This window comes from Tenrec ecaudatus, chromosome 4 (genome assembly GCF_050624435.1).
Source record: "Tenrec ecaudatus isolate mTenEca1 chromosome 4, mTenEca1.hap1, whole genome shotgun sequence".
NCBI classification, from domain to species: domain Eukaryota; kingdom Metazoa; phylum Chordata; class Mammalia; order Afrosoricida; family Tenrecidae; genus Tenrec; species Tenrec ecaudatus.
Window position 1 is genome coordinate 79,969,692 of NC_134533.1, and position 22,395 is coordinate 79,992,086.

General features: G+C 43.2%; 1 pseudogene; it reads left to right on the forward strand.

The window, feature by feature from the left end:
- The first annotated feature begins 1,908 nt into the window (after positions 1 to 1,908).
- Positions 1,909 to 18,467, forward strand: LOC142445932 (protein FAM91A1-like; annotated as a pseudogene).
- The last annotated feature ends 3,928 nt before the right edge of the window (positions 18,468 to 22,395 follow it).

A 22,395-nucleotide genomic window follows, 5' to 3' on the forward strand; every position in this document is an offset into this window, starting at 1 on the left:
AACTAAGACTTTGAGGTTTTTCCTTGCATTAATGTGTTGGCAGCGAGTGGATTCCCACTTCCAATAGCCCTAAAGGCCAGAGTAGAACTGTCCCACAGGTTTTCTGAGACTGCGCATGTTTGGGAAGTAGACGGCTACATCATTCCCCTACACAGTCCCTGTGAGTTAAAAATGCTGACCTTCAATCGGGGCCTTCACTACTGCACCATTGGAGGTGGAGAGTGGCTTTCTTCCTGTAAGCCATCAATCCCCTGCAATCAAGTCAATTCTGACTCATAGTACTCTGTATGAGGTTTCGGATGCTGTAAATCTTGACGGGAGCAGATAGCCTCAACTTCCTCCTAAACATCGGATGGTGGGTTTGAATCACGGACCTTGTGGGGAGCAGCCCCAACACTTACTGAACAATGCCAACAGAATGCCTTTTTAAAAATAAATTAAAGCTAAATAAGAACCATATGCACCGGTTTACTTACCTATAAATTTTACATAAAGACACATGACTGTCTGAATTATGGCTGTTTTTTTTTTTTAATTAGGAGGGGCTGTTTTTTCTTTTAAAAATCCTTTTTTTTAAGAGACATATACTGAAATGAATTATAGACAAAACGATAGAAATTTTCTTGCTAATAACCCGATTTGGAGCAAGGGAAGAGATGAAGATTTATATGAAACAATATTGATCATGATAATGATTAAAGCAGGATGAGGTACACTTGATTAATCACATGCTATCCTGTATTAGTGTAGGATTGACATTTTTCATAATAAATGTTCTAATATTATATGTGAATTATGTTTTGATAAACTGTTAAAATGCGTAAATAAAATCTTTTAATGAAGTAGGAACTTTTAGCCTTGAGCCCCAAATCACATCATATGGAAAAAAATGTAATTTAAACTGGGACCTAGGTACAAAAGTGAAAACTGCAAAAGTCCTAGAAGAAAGCATGACCTTGGGATATGCACACATAAAAAATGTATCAACTGAGTGCACATGAAAGAAGCACACCAGCCTGTGTGATCCAAGGACTGTAAACAATGAACACAAATCCAAAAGAGGGAATGGATTTTGAGCTTAAATTGTGAACACCTGGTTTGCAGAAGGCTATGGACAACAGTAGAAGACTAAAATCCATTTGCAGGGTCCCGACATGGATTAATCCTCTGGTGAATGTCCCCTGACCACAGTCCACGGATGTGGATAGTCTTGCTATCATACAAAAATATTTCTAAGGTTGATTATGGCAGATGTAGTTAGGTTAAAATGAAACGCTGTATTGTTTAATCTTCTGTTGGATTTCCTTTTAAATTTGTTCCAGTTTGACTTAATGTTCCAGTTTGACTTACATCTTTTGATGTCCTAACTGCTGCTTTCCATGAGCATTGATTGTGGATCCAAAACAGACAAAAGCCTTGACAACTTCTCTCTCTTCTCCACTTATCTTGATATCTCCTATTGGCTCTTTTGTAAAGATTTTGGTCTTCTTTACACGGAGTTGTAATCCATATTGAAGGCTGCAATTCCTGATCTTCATCAGCAAGCGTTTCAACATCTCCTCACTTTCAGAAAGCAAAGTTGTCCTCTGCGTGTTCCAGGTGGTTAAACCTGATGCTGCATTCTTCTTCATATAATCCAGGTTCCCTGATTATTTGCTCAGCATACAGATTGAGTAAGTATGGTGAAAGAATACAACCCAGAACCACATATTTCCTGATTGTAAACCATCTAATATCCCCTTGCTCCTTTTTCACAATGACCTCCTGATCCATGCACCAGTTCTGTAAGAGCACAATAAAGTGTTCTGGAATTCCCATTTTCTCAAAGCTATCCATAGTTTTTTATGATCCACACAAATGCTTTTGCATAGTGTCAAAACACAAATCTGGTATTCTCTGCTTTGCACCATGATCAGCAATGATTTTCCTAGTTCCACATCCTCTTATGAATTCAGCCAGAACTTCTGGAAGCTCCCTGTTAAGGTATGGCTGCAAATTGTTGATCAAGATAGATAGAGAAGTAAGAGTCTTCCCAGAGAAGGAAAAACTCAAAGAATACATTAGAAGAAACCCAGCCCTACAAAAGTTCTTTAACAACCCAGTATGGAGAAGAACAACACTCACCAAGTATAAATAAGAGACCGCCACATGGAACAACCCACCCAGAGGGAAACAAGGAGAAAACAAGCATTGGCTTAAGAAGTCAAGAATGATACACACACACATGCACAACACAATAATGTGAAAGGAAGGTAGGAAAACACCCATCACAAAAGGTATAAGATACATGACAGAGTCTGCAGATGGAGATAATAACCCTGAATATCAATGGCCTGAATTCAGGCATTAAGAGACTGAGAGTAGCAGACTGGCTTAGAAAACACAACCCATCAATCTGCTGCCTACAGGAAACACAGCTCAAGACTACAGACAAAAAAATAGGCTGAGGATCAAAGGCTGGAGGAAGGCATACCAAGCAAACTGAAATTCATAAAAAGCAGGAGTTGCAATCCTAATCTTGGATAAAATTGACCTCAAAGTGCAAACCATAAAAAGAGATAAGGAGGGACACTATATAATGCTCAAGGGAATGGTAGACAAAGAACCACTAAGCATAGTAAACATATTCCCCGAATGAGAGACCCACTGAATATGTCAACCAAACACTCCAATAAATGAAAAAAGAAATCACGGTCTCAGCAATAATAGTGGGTGACTTCAATACACTGCTCTCTGAGAAAGATAGATCATAAGGAAAGAAACTCAACAAGGAGGCTAGAGATATAAACACTACAATTTGACTTGATAGATATGTACAGAGCTTTTCATCCAAATACAAAACAAATTAACATTCTTTTCAATCCCACAAGGCACATATTTGAAGATAGACCATATGCTGGGGAATAAGGCAAATCTACATAAATTTAAGCACATTGATATCATACAGACCTCTCTTTCTGACCACTATGCCATAAGGCTGGAAATCAACGAAAGGAAGACGAAGAAAAGAAGAGCAAACAATTGGAGGATGAATAACTCTCTACTGCAAAAGGAGTGCAGTACCAGCACAGATCAGAGATGAAGTTAGCAAATTTCTAGAAACCAACAAGAATGAGAACAAGACATACCAAAACTTGGGACACAGCAGAGGCAGTCATCAGAGGAATCTTCATAGCAATACATGCACACCTGAGAAAGGAAGAGAGACTCGTGCTTGATATGCTGGCACAACATTTATAACAACTACAGCAGAGTCAGCAGGACAATCCGACTGATAGCAAAAGAAAAGAAATAATAAAAATCGGGGCTGAGATCCAGGAGAGGGAAAATAAGAAAACTATGGAAAAAATTAATGCTGCTAAAAGTTGGTTCTTTGAAAGGATAAACAGACTCGACAGACCACTGGCAAACCTAACCAAAGAAAGGAGGAAACAAATTTCAATACCAAGAATAAGGGATGAAAGAGTGGACATTACAACAGACCCTAATGAAATCAAAATGATAATTACACAGTACTATGAAAGATTATACTCCAATGAATTAAAACTTGGAAAATATGGACAAATTCTTGGAAAAACAATCCCTCCGTAGACTATCCCCGATGAATGTCAAGAATATCAACAGACCCATAGCAATAGAAGAAATAGACAAGGTTATCAAGGGATTACCAACAAAAAATCCCCTGGACCATATGGCTTCACTGGAGAATTCTACCAAGCATTTAGAAAAGAACTAACACCAATCCTACACAAGCTCTTCCAGAACATAGGAAAAGACAGAAACCCCCAAATTCCTTCTTTGAAGCTAGTATAACTCTGATACCAAAACCGGGCAAGGATCCCACAAGAATCAAGAACTACAGACCAATATCCATAATGAACATTGATGCCAAAATCCTTAACAAAATACTGGCCAACAGAATACAAAAGTATATAAAACAAATAATTCACCATGACCCAGAGGGATTCATGCCAGGGATGAAAGGATGGTTAAACATACAAAAGATCATTAATATCATTCACCACATTGACATGAAAAACTATAAGAATCACATGACAATATTGATAGATGCAGAAACAGCATTCGACAACATCCAACACCAATTCCTGTTTAAGACACTTGAGAAGATAGTAAAGGAAGGAAAATTCCTCAAGACAATACAAGCTATATATGAAAAACCAACAGCCAACGTGGTAGTCAATAGAGAAAAGACGAACACAATCCCACTGAAAAAGGAGACCAGACAAGGATGCCCCTTATCCCCACTCTTATTTAATATCGTGCTGGAGGTTTTAACTAACAGTATAAGGCAAAGAAAACACATCAAAGGTATTCATTTGGGGAAGGAAGGGGTAAAACTATCATTATTTACAGATGATGTGATTTTATATATGGAAAATCCCAAAAGCTCCACCAGGGGAGTACTAGAAGCAATAGAGGAGTTTGGCAGAGTAGCAGGATACAAGATCAACAAACAGAAGTCCATCGGACTGTTATTCACATCGGATAAGACCACAGAAGAGGAGACCAAAAAGGTGGTACCCTTCACAATAGCCCAACACAAATTGAAATATCTAGGGATATACCTGACTAACAGAACATATCTATGTGGGGAAAACTATGGAACACTATTACAAGAAATCAAGATCTACCTCAACAAATGGAAGAATATCCCATGCTCGTGGATTGGAAGAATAGTCAATATAGTCAAGATGTCAGTTCTGACTAAGGCACTATATAAGTTTAATACAATCCTGAAACAATTACCCTCATCTTTCTTCAAAGAAATGGAAAAGCTGATTACCAACTTCATATGGAGAGGGTAGAAGCCCAGAATTAGCAGAGAACTCCTCAAGAAGAAGGACACAGTGGGAGGGCTTGTTTTATCTGACTTTAAGACATACTATACAACCACAGTTGTCACAACCGTATGGTATTGGTATAATGACAGATACTCAGACCAATGTAAAAGAACTGAAAACCCAGAAATAAAATCATCAGCATGCTGATCTTTGATAATAGCCCCCAAATTATCCAATGGGAAGCTGATGCTCTCTTTAGCAAGTGGTGCTGGAAAAAAGGGATATTTACCTGCAGAAAAATGAAGCAAGACCCTTATTTCACTCCATGCACAAGAATAAACTCAAGGTGGATCACAGACCTTGAAGTTAAACCCCAAACTATTAGGGCCATCAATGAGGGAATTGGAACCAACTTGAGAACTTTGGCACAGGGAATACATAGGCTATCGAATATAGGGAAGGACACAAACACAGAGGAGGCGCAAATGGAATATACTGAAGATAAAACACCTGTGTACATTGAAAGAATTCACTGAGAGAGTAATAAGAGAGTCCATGGACTGGGAAAACATCCTTAGCAATGACACATCAGACAAAGGTCTCATTACTAAAATCTACAATACTCTGCTAGCTTCCAAAAAGAAAAAAATCTAATTGACCACTGAGGAGGTGGGAAAGGACCTGAACAGAGGTTTCCCCGTGGCAGAAATCCAAATGGCCAACAAACATATGAGAAAATGTTCCCAATCTTTTGCCATAAGAGAAATTCAAATTAAAACAACAATGAACTACCACCTAACACCCTCAAAGATAGCCCAATTCAGAAAGCAACAAGTGTTGGAGAGGCTGTGGGGAGACAGGAACTCTCATCTCATCCACTGGTGGTGGACCTGAGTATGTACAGCCACTATGGAAATCGATCTGGTGATACCTAAAACAGATGTAAATCGAGTTACCATATGACCCAGCAATCCCCCTACTGTGCATACACCCAGAAGAGGCAAGAAACAAACCAAGGCCAGACATCTGTGCTCCAGTGTTCATTGCAGCACAGTTCACAATTGCAAGGAGTTAGAAGCAACCCAAATTTCCATCAACTGATGAGTGGATTAAAAAGCTGTGGTACCATGTGACCTCCTCCCTGGGAGATGGACGGCAGAGAAGGGGGGAAGGGAGACTCCGAATAGGGAAAGATATGACAAAATAACAATGTATAAATTACCAAGAGCACATGAGGGAGGGGGGAGCGGGGAGAGCGGGGGAAAAAAAGAGGACCTGATGCAAAGGGCTTAAGTGGAGAGCAAATGCTTTGAGAATGATTGGGGCAGGGAATGTGCGGATGTGCTTTATACAATGATGTATGTATATGTATGGATTGTGATAAAAGTTGTATGAGCCCCTAATAAAATGTAAAAAAAGAAAAGAAGAAAAAAAAAGAAAATGATGAGGGCAAAGAATGTACAGATGTGCTATATACAATTGATGTATGTATATGTATGGATTGTGATAAGAGTTGTATGAGCCCCTAATAAAATGTTTTAAAATAAAAGCTGTGGTACATACATGGAATAGAGTACTAGGCATTGCTAAAATGCAGTGATGAACATATGAAGCAAATCACTGCATGGGAAGAACTGGAGGAAATCATGTTAAGCGAAGTAAGCCAAGCACATAAGGGCAAGTACAATATGAGTCCACTGAAGTAAGCTTTAAAAAAAAAAAAGGCAAAAGGGGCATAGGGAAAAAGCTAGTGTATACAAACATTCCAGGGTTGAGGACCAGGTAATATGGCATGGAGCAGACCAAATATAGAGCTATATATGGTAGCCAACTTAAAAGGAGGTCGGGAAAGGGGGGGAAATAATAATAATAAAGAAATGGGTAGAGGGGGCACAGGGCACTAACCCACCCAAGGGGAAGGTATTATTTATATCTCCAAGGAAAAGAGGGACCAGACTTCAACCCAGTGCTCCAAGATGTGAATGCAATATGCCAGAGTGGAGTAGGGAACCAGTGGAGAGGTCTGACGGGCGGTCCCCATCCCAACTACTATGTGGACACCTGCCTCTCCCCGCAGAAGAATTTATTTCAAAGGATGGCACTGAATCTGCAGCTCATGGAAGCAGATGAAGGGGGAGAAGGAGAGAGTGGTGCACATTCTGACCCACCAGGTCTTGAGGACGATGTTCCCAATTAGAGCAGTCAGTCCACAGAGAGGCCCACATGGCTAGCCCCACTTTGAGACACGACGTCCTTCACTGACCCATAGCCCTACAAGGGACAACACTGGAGACACAGTGTGGGAATTGCACCCAAGCTGATCCTGCCACACTGAGGTAAAACACTAAGGGGATACAACAGAACAGCAAGGGAATGGAGTGGCGAGGTCCCCAGAGAATGCTGAAGGTGAACTTTGGGACCAGCGCATGGTGCCCCAACAAACTGGACTGGAAAACACTCCTAAAGGTCAACAAACAGTCCTTGAACTAACTACAAGCTTTTCTTTCTTGTTGTGTTTTGTTTTGCTTTTTGTCATTGGTTTGTTGTTGTTGTTTTGTTGTATATTGTTGCTTGGTTTTGCTCTGTCTTGTTTTTGTGCATGTCATTATCTCCACATGTCTGTGTAAATAAGATAGGCTGGATGAACAATCTAGAGGAGAAAACAACCGGGAGGACATGGCAGAGGGGAGGTGGGGGGAAAGGTAGTGGTGTTAATAAACCCAGGGACAAGGGAACAACAGATTATCCAAATTGGTAGTGAGGAAGATGCAGGAGACCTGGTAGGGCGTGATCAAGGGTAAAGTGGCCAAGAGGAATTACTGAAACCCAAATGAAGACTGCACATGATAGTGGGACAAGAAGAATGTCCAAAGAAATAGAGGAAAGAGCTAGGAGGCAAAGGGCATTTATAGAGATCTAAATAAGGGCATGTACATATGCAAATATATTTATAGATGAGGATGGGGAAATAGATATATGTGCATATATTTAAAAGTTTAGTATTAAGGTAGTAGAAAGACATTGGGCCTCCACTCAAGTACTCCCTCAATGGATGAATACTTTCTTCTATTAAATTGGCATTCTATGATGCTCACCTTCCCGACACAACCGCTGAAGACAAAGCGGGTGAATAAGCAAATGTGGTGAAGAAAGCTGATGGTGCCCAGCTATCAAATGATATAGCATCTGGGGTCTCGAAGGCTTGAAGGTAAACAAGCAGCCATCTAGCTCAGAAGAAACAAAGCCCACATGGAAAAAGCACACCAGCCTGTGCGATCACAAGGTGTCAAAGGGATCAGGTATAAGGCATCATCAGAAAAAAAATCATAGTGAATGAGAGGGGGGAGTGCAGAGTGGAGAACCAAAGCCAATTTGTAGGCCACTGGACATCCCCTTACAGAAGGGTCTTGGGGAGGAGAAGAGCCAGTCAGGGTGCGATATAGCAATGATGAAACATACAACTTTCCTCTAGTTCCTAGATGTTTCCTCCCCACCCACTTTCATGATCCCAATTCTACCTTGCAAGTCTGGCTAGAACAGAGGATATACACTGGTGCAGATAGGAGCTGGAGACACAGGGAATCCAGGGCGGATGATCCCTTCAGGACCAGGGGTATGAGTGGCGATACTGGGAGGGCAGCGGGAGGGTGGGTTGGAAAGCGGGAACCAATTACAAGGATCTACATGTGACCTCCTCCCTGGGGGACAGACAACAGAAAAGCGGTGAAGGGATACAAAATAATAATTTATAAATTAGGAAGAGTTCATGAGGGAGTGGGAGAGGTGAGGGAGGGGGGAAATGAGAAACTGATGCCAGGGGCTTAAGTGGAGAGCACATGTTTTGAGAATGATGAGGGCAATGAATGTACAAATGTGCCTTACACAAATGATGTATGTATGGATTGTGATAAGAGTTGTATGAGCCCCTAATAAAACGATTTAAATAAATAAATAAAAAGTACAGCTGCAACTGTTATTGGATAATGTTCAGCAAAATTTTATTTGCATGTGATATTAGTGATACTGTTCTATAATTTGAATCGTCTTTTGGTTCACCTTTCTTTGTAATTCACACAAGTGTAGAAATCTTCCAGTCAGTTGACCAAGTAGCTGTCTTCCAAATTTCCTGACATAGGTGAATGAGTGCTTCATCAGCTTGTTGAAACATTCCAATTGGCATGTCTGCAATTCCTGAAGACTTGTTCTGGCTAATGTTTTCAGTGAAGCTTGAGCTTTTTCCTTCAGAACCATTGGTTCTCGCTCATATGCCACCTCTTGAAATGTTGGAAGGTCAACTAGTTCTCTTTCGCACAGTTACTCCATGTAGTCTTTCCATCTTCTTTTGATGCTTCATGAATCATTCATTATTTTCTCCCATAGAAGAGTTTAGTGTTGCCACTTGAGGCTTGAACATTTTTCTTCAGTTCTTTCCGTTTAAGATATGCTGAGCCCTGGCCCCCAGAAGAATGCATTACAGAGGACAGCACTGAGGATACAGCCCAGGGAGAGGGGCGGGTCTGCCCAGACCACATGGGAGCAGAGAGAGAGAGAGCGAGAAAGAGAGAGAGAAATTTGCATCTTGGCCCACCAAACCTTGACGATGACATTCCTGCTTGGAGCAGCCAATGCAGAACGTAGACTGTAAGGCTGGCCCCACCACAAGACACTACACTATGATCCACAGCACTATGAGGGACAACACTGAAGACACATTGTGGGAATTGTGCCCAGTCTGACCCTCCCACACCACGGTGAAACACGAAGAGAGTGCAACAGAGCAGCAAGGGAAGACAAGCAATGAAGTTTCTGAGGAATACCAAAAATAGACTTCTGACTCAAGGGGCAGGGCTTGTCACCTCATCAGACCACATCAGAAAACACTCAAAAGGCTCAGCAAATAGGCCTGAAACTATTTATAGCTTTTTATGTGATTTTTCTTTTTCTTCTCTTCCTCTTCCTCTTTCTCTCTCTCTCTCTCTCTCTCTCTCTCTCTCTCTCTCTCTCTCTCTCTCTCTCTCTCTCTCTCTCTCCCTTCTATTTCTATCTATATAAGATAAGCAGGATAAATAATCCTCAGGACAAACACCAGCAGGACCGACATTTCCAGGGAAACATCATGGGAGAGGAGGAGATGGGAGAAAGGGAGCGGGGAGCCAACAAACTCAGGGACAAGGGAACAACAAGAGATCTAAATTTAATGACAAGGATGGCGTAGAATGCCTGCTGGGGTTTGATCAAGTGCAAAGTAGTCAAGAGGAATTATAGAGAGCTAAATAAAGGTCAAACATGATATGGGACAGGAGGAAAGTAAAAGGAAATAGAGGAAAGAATTAGTAGGCAAAAGACATTTATTTATACAGCATAAATATATACTATAGGCATGTATATATGTAAATATATTAATATATAATGATAGGGATGTAGGTCTATGTACATATATTTATATGTTAAGTATTAAGGTAGCAAACAGATATTGGGCCTCTACACAAGCCCTCTCTCAATACAAGAACTCTGTGTTCTAATATCCTGGCATTCTGTGATGCTCACCTGCCCAACATGATTGCTCAAGACAAAATGGGAGCATAAGCAAATGTGAAGAAAGCTGATGGTGCCTGGATATTACAAGATATAGCATCTGGGGTCTTAAAGGCTTGAAGGTAAACAAGTGACAATCTAGCTCAGAAGCAACAAAGCCCACATGGAAGAAGCACACCAGCCTCTGCGATCACGAGGTGTCGAAGGGATCAGGTATAAAGCATTATCAGAAAGAAAAATCTTACCATAGTGAAAGAAGGGGGAAGTGCAGGGTGGAGACCTAAAGCCCATTTGTCGGCAGCTGGAGATCCCCTCGCAGAGGGGGGTTTAGGAGAGGAGATGAAGTCAGTCAGGGTGCAATGTAGCACTGATGAAGAATACAGCTTTCCTCCAGTTCCTAAATGCTTCCTCCCCCCAACTACCATGATCTGAATTCTACCTTGCAAGTCTGGATAGAGCAGAGGATGTACACTGGTGCAGATAGGAGCTGGAGGCACAGGGAATCCAGGGCGGATGATATACCTTCAGGACCAGGGTGTGAGTGGCGATACTGGGAAGATAGAGCGTGAGTGGTTTGGAAAGAGGGAACCCATTACAAGGATCTACATGTGACCTCCTCCCTGGGGGATGGACAACAGAAAAGAGGGTGAAGGGAGACGCCGGACAGGGCAAGATATGACAAAATAATAATTTGTAAATTATCGAGGGCACATGAGGGAGGGGGGAGCGGGGAGGGAGGGGAAAAAAAGAGGACCTGATGCAAAGGGCTTAAGTGGAGAGCAAATGCTTTGAAAATGATGAGGGCAAAGAATGTACAGATGTGGTTTATACAATTGATGTATGTATATGTATGGATTGTGATAAGTTGTATGAGTCCCTAATAAAATGTTTTTTAAAATAAATGTGATTGATACAATTGATGTATGGATTGTGATAAGAGCTGTAAGAGGGCACCCCTCCAATAAAATGGTTTTTAAAATATATTTTAAAGATATGCTGAGCCCATTCTTCCTTTTTAATTTTCTAGCTCTAGGTCTTTGCACACTTCATTATAATCGTTTGCTTTGTCTTCTCAAGCTGTCCTTTGGAATTTTCTGTTCAACTCTGACTCCATCATTTGCCTTATCTACTCTACAATGAAGAACAAATTTCAGAGTTTGTCTGATGTCTTCTTTAATCTTTTCTTCCTCACCTTTTAAGTGACCTTTGTTTTCTTCACGAACGACATTTGTGATGTCATCACACAGCTCAAAATAATAATTTATAAATTATCAAGGGTTCATGAGGGAGGGGGAAGCAGGGAGGGGGGAGGGAAAATGAGGAACAGACACCAGGGGCTTATGTGGAGATCAACTGTTTTGAAATGATGATGGTAACGAATGTACAAATGTGCTTCATACAATTGATGTATGGATGGATTGCGATGAGAATTGTATGAGCCCCCAATAAAATGATTAATAATAATTTAAAGAGATTCATCAGGCGGTTGTGAACGTAATAATGTTATAGGGGAGAACAGAGGAAGTGTGCTTGCTGTGTTGGAAAAGGACTACTAGATGCTGGGCACCGGAGGTGGGCACCGCATTTACAAAAGGGATATGGTGAGCTTGTAAGAGCCCCCGATAAAATGTTCTTTTTAAAAAAGGGAGGGGTATGGAAAATAACACCCCAGCGCCACCCCCCTGGCTCCTAAAATCCCCTCAGGGTTGCTCAGGGTCGGTTTCTCAAATAATTAAACCCTGCAATAGGCACTACTCCTTTCCCTGACCCCAGTTCCGCGGAGTGAGGTCTAATTCCCACGACACGTCAAAGAGGAGTGCTTGACATTGCTCCGTGGGTAGTAAGTTATTCTGCCCAAGCCACAGAATTGCTTTCCACCCAGCTCTAAGGGAGAACAGGGCAGATTTCCTGAGACACAACGGGTCAAACTCCAGATGTGGTTGTCTTCTCCCTTGACCCAAGCCTCCAGCCATTCCTGGGGAGCCTCTCTGTGGGGACCATGTCTCAGCTGAACCAGTCAACCAGCTTCCCTGGGGAGGACCAGTCCAGAGAGCCTGGGAGCTGCCCCCTTCCTTGGCTCAGCGGCCCGGCCTCCGTTTGCTCTGCTCTGCTCTGCTCGCCCGGCCTGGCTGCTGGTATTAATAACCTGAGCAGCGGGAGGCTTCGCACCGGTGTTGGAGCTGTCTAGATAATTATCCAGGGCCTCGGACCAGTCCGTAAATTACTCGGTGACCTGGGAATTCAGGAGGTGACCACCATCACTCAGGCCGTCTCCCTTTATTGTTCTCCCCTCCTGCTGCCCTGACATTTATTTGTCTGGTTTACATTCCCAGCCTTGACTTCAGGCCTCTTTGTTTTCCCTCTTAAAGGTGAGAAGCAGCCCTTCGCGCGGGTCTCAGGTCGGGGGGATAATTGTGATGACACGGGAAAGGACGTGTTGGGTTTTTTGCTCTGGCAATCACGTACCCCCATAAAACCGGCACCTGTGCTCTGCACTGTAGAAATTCTGACCCCCTCTGGTAAGCTGTCGCTACAGGTAACCGCAAATATTGGGGCTGGAGGGGTCTGAGAAACAGCTCGTGCCACTTCCAAATCACATACTGGAGTCCACCTATACCAAACGGTGATCGCTTTTAGCTAGTGTTCCCAAATGTGCTGTGGTTTCTCTCCTTAAGAGATGTGTCCTGCGCTGCTGCTTGCTGCCCCTAGGTGCCCGGGGTGAGCTGCAGAGAGCACAGGCCATGCCCTGCCCCTACGCCCCACCCCTTCTATGACACCGCCATCATGCAGGACATTATGAACAGGGCGCAAATTATGATTCATTGCCCAACTCTACTGCTGATGACTGTGTGCAGCTTCTTGGCCTAGGAAGAAACCAGGAATCAGCCAAAAACGTTTTCCAAAGGAAAACCGTCCGGGATCTTCTCCCCATGAAGCCCATGGAGATGGCCATGGAGGCCTGGTGGGTGGTGCAGGCTGGCTATGTCACAGAGGACGGCACCAAGATTTACCTTTGTCTGAGAAATGCCGGTCCTCAGCTCTCGGGTCACTAGATTCCAATGCAGTGCATGGTTTGTATCACAAACGGTCTATCTGGAAGTACCTAGCTCTGATGACGGCCGTCTAGTAGGGCCTCCCCTGAAGGCTTTGTGATGAATCCCATGCAGGTGACTACTCTGAAACCCTCCTCTGTAAGAGATCCGTGTCCACAGCTGAGCGCACCAACGTTGCAGAGCTTGCGAATGTCCTTGACATGGACTTAGCCTTCGTGAAGAAGGCTGTTTCAATGCATTGTCAGTTGGGCTTTGGGGTTTATGGGGAGAGCAAATGTTTTGAGAATGATGAGGGCAACGACTGTACAAATGTGCTTTACACAATCGATGTATGGATGGATGGTGATGAGTTGTATGAGCCCCCGATAAAATGATTTAAATTTTTTTTTAAAGGGACAAGTAATAAATTTGGATCAACTTCACTCATCCTGATAGAATGTTCCATCTGTAAACAGATTAAAGATGACTTTTGAGCCACAAAAAAATGCTCCTCTGCTGGGATGGCGGCGAGAGTAGGAGCACTGTGCAGGACATTTCCTCAGCCACGGACACGGACACCAACCACCAGGCAGACCCAGGCGACAGCGCCAGGATCTGCGGCTTGAGCCTGTCCACGGGGTATACCGAGCGCATCCTTGCTGCCTTTTTAATGATGGGGAATCTCTTACAAAACTTGAAAAGTCATGCCGTCACAATGTTCGAGGTTGGCAAACTCTCAGCTGAGTCTCTGGTCAGCTTTCTGGTCGAATCCCAGAAGGTCCCGAGCACCGGGGAAGGAGAGGCACAGAGGTCCTATGACCACGCACTGCCTCTGAGGAACACCATCCTGGTTTTGCATCATAACAAAGATCTAGTTGCACAAACCGCACAGCCGGAGCAGCCCCATCACGGTTCCCCCCTGCACTGTGCAAACTTCTCGGATTTGGATCCCCACAACTTGCAGCCACATTCAGAACAAGAGCTACAATCTGCTCGTCTCCGTGGCTCACCAATGAAATCCGGCTCAGCAGCAGCTGCATATTAGACCAGCTATCCCCAAAGCCCATTCTTTCTGGTTCAAATTATACACTGACCACATCACTGGGCGAGGACTGCTTTCTTTCTTACTGTCCAAAGGTACAAGGCTTCAAAAACTGCCAGACATACTCCTGGGCTACAACCGGCTACTGATAACATCTTGGGGTCATGATTCTGGGGCTGTCACTAGGATGACGAACATGTTCACAGTGTTGAATGATGTACTAACACACTCTGTGGTTTTAATCCAGGGCCATGGTTTCCACGGGACAGGAGAAATCACCCATATACCATTTCCATTGATCTATCTAGATAAGATAGGAGGGATAAACAATCTGGAGGAGAAAACAACAGATCAACAGTTCCGAGGAGACATGGGAGAGGGGGATACATGGGAAAAGAAGTGGTGTTAACAAACCCAGGGCCAAGGGAACAACTAGTGATCCGAAATCAATGGTGAGGAGGGTTTAGGAGGCCTGGTAGGGCTTGATGAAAGGTAATGTAACCAAGAGGAACTACTGAAACCCAAATGAAAGCTGAGCATAATAGTGGAACAAGAGGAAAGTAAAAGGAAATAGAAAAAAGAACTAGGAGGCAAAGGGCATTTACTGAGGTCTAAATACAGGCATATACATATGTAAATGTATTTTTATATGATGAAGAGAAATAAGAGCAGATGGTCATTGGGTCTCTGCTTACATACTCCCTCAATGCAAAAACACTTTGTTCTATTAAACTGTCATTCCATTATGCTCACCTTCCTGACATGATCGCTGAAGACAAATGGGTGCATAAGCAAATGTGGTGGGGAAAAAAGCTGATGGTGCCCAGCTATCAAAAGATACAGCATCTGGTTCTTAAAGGCTTGAAAGTAAACAAGCGGCCATCTAGCTCAGAAGTAACAAAGCCCACAAGGAAGAAGCACACCAGCCTATGTGATCATGAGGTGTCAATGGGATCAGTATCAGGCATCAAAGAACAAAAAATCATATCATTGTGAATGGGGGGGAGTACGGAGTAAAGACCCAAAGTCCATCTGTAGACAACTGACAGAAGGGTCATGGGGAGAAGACGAGCCAGTCAGGGTGCAGTATAGCATACTTTCCTCTAGTTCTTCAATGCTTCCTCCCCACCCACCTCCACCCTCCTGCCTCTATCATGATACCAATTCTACCTTACCAGAGCATGTACACTGGTAAGATAAGAAATGGAAACACAGAGAATCCAAGACAGATAAACCTCTCAAAATTGAGAGTAGCGATAACCAGGTGGGTAAGGAGAAGGTGAGGTAGAAAGGGGCAACCAATCACAAGGATCTACATATAACCTCCTCCCTGGGAGATGGACAACAGAAAAGTGGGTGAAGGGAGCTGTTGGACAGTGTCAGACATGACAAAATAATAATAATAATAATTTATAAATTATTAAGAGTGCATGAGGAAGGGTAGGTGTGGATGGAGGGGAACAAATGAGGAGCTGATATCAAGGGCTCAAGTAGAAATTGCTTCTGGGTTCTTCTACACAAAAATTTTCTTGTACCCAGTGAGCTTTGCCTAAGTCTTCCTTATGACTGGAATGCCCTTTATCCTCTGCTTTCCTGGCAAATTCCCAGTTCTCTTTTGAATTCCAGTTGTTGTCACCTTTTCTAGGAAGTCTTCCTTAAGTTGGAATACAGTGCAGCATGATGACTGAGAATTTACCAGTGGTTCTCAACCTGTGGGTCTTGACCCCTTTGGGGGTCAAACGACCCTTTCACAAGGTTCGCTAAGACCATCGGAAAGCACATATATCTGACGGTCTTAAGAACTAAGACACCAAAAAAAAAAAAAAAAAGAACTAAGACACCGCTCCTCTATCTGTCTCCAGGTGGGTCCGCCCACATGCAGATAGGCCCACATAGCAGTACCCGGCATGAAGACTGTTACCCATGCTACACCATGCTGCAAGACAAAATTTGATTTATCTGTAATTAGATATAAATATTTCACAATATACAATTACATATTGTTTTTGTGATCCATCACTATGCTTTAATTATATTCAATTTGTAAAAGAACACATCCTGCATGTCAGATATTTACATTGCAATTTATAACAGTAGCAAAATTACAACTATGAAGTAGCAACAAAAATAATTTTATGGTCCGGGGTCACCATGAGGAACTGTATTAAATGGTCACGGAATTAGGAAGGTTGAGAACCACTGCCCTAAACGGTCATCTTGACTTGGAACTGCCCCAATGATGATGAACTTGGTTTATTTTATTTTAAGCACTTGGCTGCTAACTGAAAGTTCAGCGATCCAAACACACCTAGAGGCTCCACAGGAGAAAGATATGTCAATATCCTTCTCTCAAGATTACAGCCTAGAAAATTCTATAGAACAAGCTCTACTCTGTCACTTGGGATTATCTGTTTGGAATTAACCCAACAGCACAGAAAGGAGCCTTGGTGGCTAGTGAGTTACGTATTGGGCTGCTAACCACAAGGTCGGCAGTTCAAAACTACTAGCCACTCAGGAGAAAGAGAAGGCTTTCCGCTTCAGTAGAGTCACAGTCTTGGGAACCCACAGTTTACCTAGTCCTTGAGGGTCACCATGAGTTGGAATGGACTCGGTGCCAGGAAGTGAGCAACCACACACAGAATAAAACTATTCTTATTAAGAACCTCAAGTTAGCGTTACATAATAACTACTCATGTGCATTTTTCAAACTGCTCTCTTATATGTCTGCCCCTTCTATGATTGTGGCCATTTTAAGGGCCCAACCCACATTCATATTTGTCTCCCCAGCCCTGTGCGCAACGCCCAGCACAGGATAGGTCGTTAACAAACACATGGTTGAATTCAGTTGAATTTTGGATCCAGAGAAGGAATGTGGAACATTCTCAAAAGAACAGAAATGTTCAAATACTCTCAAGTAGAACAAAATGAAAGTGTACTTCGTACGTTTGGCCGTTCCTAGGTTTGGCTGGCCACTTTCCCAGGCGCAGTCACACCTTGACTTTGATTCTCAGAATAAATGTACATGGCAAGCTTTATAAGCTGGGAGTTTATAGATGGGAGAAGAACAGCTGAGCGGGATTTGGTTGAACCAAAGTCCCAGAGCATAAGCCAGACATAGTCCTCCAACGTCTTTGCTCTGCTCCTAGGCTCCCCTGCCCCAAACGACAGTAAGAGGAGTAGCCACTCTGCAAAGTCAGCTTTTACGGTTTTTGTTTGTTTGTTTGTTTGTTTGTTTTCCACAAGTTATCTGTCACCCCGTTCCACTGTCGCAGGTGCCAAAGCCAGTTCTTCTCTGAGCTGTGTCCCCACTGCGGCCTCCTCCAGGGCCCTTGCCCCTGCATCTTCTCCGGATGCTGTGGAGAGAGACAGCCACGAGAAGGACGTGGCTTTCTCTCTGAGCTTTGGGCTCCTCCGGCTTTTCCTGTGCTTTTGTGCAGCTGAGAAGGTGAAGTGTTAAGGGAATCAAAGGGTGCAGACAGTCCCTACCTCTGGAGAGGAGGCGTTTGCCAGAAGAAAGAATGGGCCAATGGCTTCTCAGAGCATTGTTCAGCCACGTTAGAGAAAGGATTAACAGATACATTCAGCTATTCTAACAGATTTTCTTTAAGCCCTGAATACCCCTCTCACACTCACTCAGATAATCACATTAGCTTTGTCATTAAAAGATCCCTTCTATAGAAAGTACCTAAACCGCTTAAACCACCCAGAGAGGTTGCATACATTATCAAACGCCAAGCAAACAAAAAGGGCTTTCCATGCCACATCTCAGTTTTCCCTATTCCTCAAAAACTTAGGGAAATCGAGGTGGAAATGGTTTTGCAAATGGTCAGTGGCATGAAGGCCGTGCTCCATTCTGCCTTCCCTCCAAGTATCCCCCGTGCATTTGGCCTTGCAGGGCCTGGAAGCCAGCGGCAGTCTAGAGAGCCGCAGAAGAGAGGTTATGGCGGAGCTGAGGACAGCAAGCCAGCGAGGAGGGAGTCAGGCGAGATGAGCTTGGCTCTTCGCTGTGGTAAACTGCATTTGGACCGGAAGAGTAGGAAAAACGCAGGATTTTGATCAGACAACAGCCGCTGACCAGATCTGGGGCCACCCTGGAGAGTAAAAGTTCCTTCTGGCAGGGGGTGGGGTGGGGGTGGGGTCAGAAGTTTTTCCTCTCTACATTGTCAGGGTTAGTGAGAGATGGCATTATAAAAGAGGAAAAAGAAATGCTAGCACTCTGACCCAAAAGCTCCTTACAGTTAAAGCAGGTGGCTTTGTTCTTAGGTTACTTACTGCATACTTTCCCATCTGAAGGCAGGTAGATAACCCGAATGAACGGGCCATCACGGCAACATACGAAATGTCGTCTTCTGATGGAAAGGGAGACTTCTGAAACACAAGCAACATCATTGCCTACAGTAGAACCTCGGACCCCGACGCTAATCCCTTCTAGAAGGAGCGTCAAGATGCTATGCAGTTGAGTTCCGAATCAGTTTTTCCCACAAGAAATAACTGAAAATGGATTAATCTTTCTCAACCACCAAGTTTTACCCTAACCTTGCCTTTTTATACAAAACATTATACAAATTTCAAAGTAAATAAGTTCGGAGTGGAATAATATAATTTAAATAAGAAACACAACATTTAAAACGTTTTTAACAATTACAGTATGGCCCATACCTTGAGACAGATGAGGATCTGGATCTGTGGACACTGATGTGGAGAGGAGGGAGGGATGGAGAGTCAGTGTTGAGAAGGGGAATCCCCTTCCATGACATCAACTGGCAGCTGCTTTTTAGGAGTTTTTCCCTTCTCTGCTTTTTTTTCACTAGGACCTGGCTGGCTTTCTCTAAAATAAACATGTCTAATGTGGTCTGCTGTTGGCATTTCCTTAACTCAGTGGTTCTCAATCTTCCTCATGCTGCGACTCTTTAATACAGTCCCTCGTGTTGTGGTACCCCCCCCCCAGCCATAAAATTATTTTCGTTGCTACTTCATCACTGTAATTTTGCTACTGTTATGAATCAGCGACCCCTGTGAAAGGGTCATTCGACCCCCAAAGGAGTCGAGACCCACAGATTAAGAACCGCTGCACTGTTTTCTAAAAAGATTTACTGAAATATCATCAATAATATTGATAACAAGGTTAACCAGTTCCTTATCATGAGGATTCTTTTCAAACAACTTTCTTAGGACTAACGTTTTTTTATCTAAAAACAGTACAAAAAGTCACAAACACTAAGAAAATGATAGCAAAACGCTTGGAACCCAGCTGCAAAAGTCTTAAACAACAAGTACTAACAACGGCAACTAGTACGGAGTGACAGAAACACGACAGCTTTTGTTGACAACAATTACATGCGTCAGGTTGGACTCTGATGTTTGGCTCCAATACAAAATGTTCTCGACATTTCGAGTCCAAATCCAACTATGTCGAGATGATGTGGTCGAGTACTGAGGTTCTACTCTAATGTTGAAACAAAGAAGTCATTTGACTGATCATCCGCTCCTTCCACTGGTTACACTTACTCTGTGGGCTGTTTATTGTATAACCTGCACATCCCCTGAGCAGACAGTTTTATTTAGACTTTAACATCATGGATATAATGATGGTTTTCTGGAAACCTTTCTTTGCCTATGGATCTCCAGGAGCTAAGAAACAGAGAAAAGCCATTAATATTATCCTCCCAAAGCCGCACAAGAAGTTCAGTGACAGATGCAAGCTGGGTTCCTACTCCTGGCTCTGCCTTCCTATGGCTGGGTGAATGACAGGGTGACAGGGTACTCCACAGTCAGGTGCTCCTGTTCCGGAGTCTGGACCTCCTTTTCTAATAATGACTTCATTTGTGCTGTGTCATTCCTCCTCCTTGTTCAAGTAATTGAGGTATTTTAACTGATCCAGAACCACCTTTCTGATAAAATTCTGGTGTGAAGTTAATTCCTTCACATACTGTAAATTATTTGTAAAGGAAGCCAGATCAGCAAGGAACTATGCATCTGTAGCATATTTTATTGATTTATTAGAAGATTGTTTTCACATTTTTGTGTGATGACTTTAACCACAACTACAGGATTGTATAAGATTAAAGCCATGAAATTTAGCAATAAGTGCACAGAAGTTGAGATTTCACTGACAGGCATGCATGTCTCCCCCTCTGTCAGGTTCATCCACGAAGTACCTGCCTGAGTTTTCCTGGATTGATTTTTATCTTTGCACAGTGTGAAGTGTTTAACCAGCTTTGCAGATAACTCTAGAAAGCTTTGAGCCAAAGTCAAAAATAAAATCTACAGAATTTTCCCATGGGTGTTCGGCAGAGCACTGGTTTCTCAAGCATTCCGGGCGGTGGGGTTGGGCAGGGGGGAGGAGGGAAGGATTCTAGGAATCAAGTAAGTTTGGTGAATTTGCATTCTTGGTGACCACAGTGCACATGGTATATTAAAAGTGTGAAAGATTCTAAAAGAAAAATAATCTGTTTAACTTTTGTTTTAACCTGTTCAAACGTTTCCTTCAACACAGTCTTTCCCCTCCACCATACTCTTAAACACTTGTGATTTGAGTAAAGATTTAGAGAGATCATGCTTCACATTTAATAATCTGTACTTTTTGCATCAACTCATCCATTACAATCCCCTCAATAAATCATCTCTTGTCCCACTTCTTCCATACGTTCCAGTTTCCACTCCTCCTTGTTTCCTCATCTTGAATCCTTGGGTAAAACCTGCCCTTTTGATCTGAAATAGTTGATTTTTTTCAACATGTTGGTAGATTCAGTTCCAGACCTGAAGGGTGACTAAGAGCCCAAGTCTTGGGACTCCCACCAATCTCTTTCCAACCAATAAGCCTGGTATCTTTTATGATTTGGAGTTGTATTCCACATATTTCTCCTATTCTATGCAGAGAACCTTCCAACATGATCCTTTTCAGAGCAATTGATATGGCAGTAGAAGCTGGGCACCATCTAGTTCTTCTAGTCTCAAAGCTATGAAGATTGGTGCTTTTGGGGTTCATTCGTCCAATGTGCTAATGGTTTCTATGTGACTCCTGAGTTTCATCACTTCTCTTTTCTTTTTTTCTTTTTTAATAAATCTTTTTATTGGGGCTCATACAACTCTTATCACAATCCATACATACATCAATTGAGCAAAGCACCCTTATACATTCGTTGCACTCGTCATTCTCAAAATTCGCCTTCCACTTGGTTTCCTGGAATAATCTCGGTCTCCTTTTTATCCCCTCTCCCTCCCTCCCCGGTCCCCCCTTCCCCCTTAATAGTTTATAAATAATTATTTTATCTTACCTTACACTGTCCGGCGTCTCCCCTCACCCACCTTCCCATTGCCCATCTCCCAGAGAGGAGGTCACACATAGCTCTCCAAGATCGGTTCTCCCTTTCTACATCCCCTTCCCTCCCGGTGTCGCCACTCCCACCGATGATGTTGAGGGGTTCATCCGTCCTAGATTCCCTGTGTTTCCAGAACCCTACTGCACCGCTGTACATCCTCTGGTATAACCAGGTCCGCAAGGTAGAATTGGAGTCATGATAATTGGGAGGGGAGGAAGCGTTCAAGAACTAGAGGAAGGTTTTGCGTTTCATTGTTGCTACACTGAACCCTGAGTGACTCATCTCCTCCCCACTACCCCTCTGGAAGGGATGTCCAGCTGTCTACAGATGGGCATTGGGTCCCCATCACGCACTCCCCCTCATTCACAGTGATGCGATCCCCACCCCCACCCCGCCTTTGTTGTTTGAGACCTGGTCCCCTCTGCCCTTCATGATCACCCATGTTGGTGTGCTGCTTCCGTGTGGGCTTGGTTGCTTCTGGGCGAGATGGCCGCTAGTTTGCTTTCAAGCCTTTAAGTCCCCAGACGCTATATCTCTCAGTAGCCGGGCACCATCAGCCTTCTTCACCACACTTGCTTATGCACACCTTCTTCTTCAGCGTTTATGTGAGGAAGGTGATCACACAATGATGGTTTTTGTTCCTTGTGTCTGCTACTTGGTCC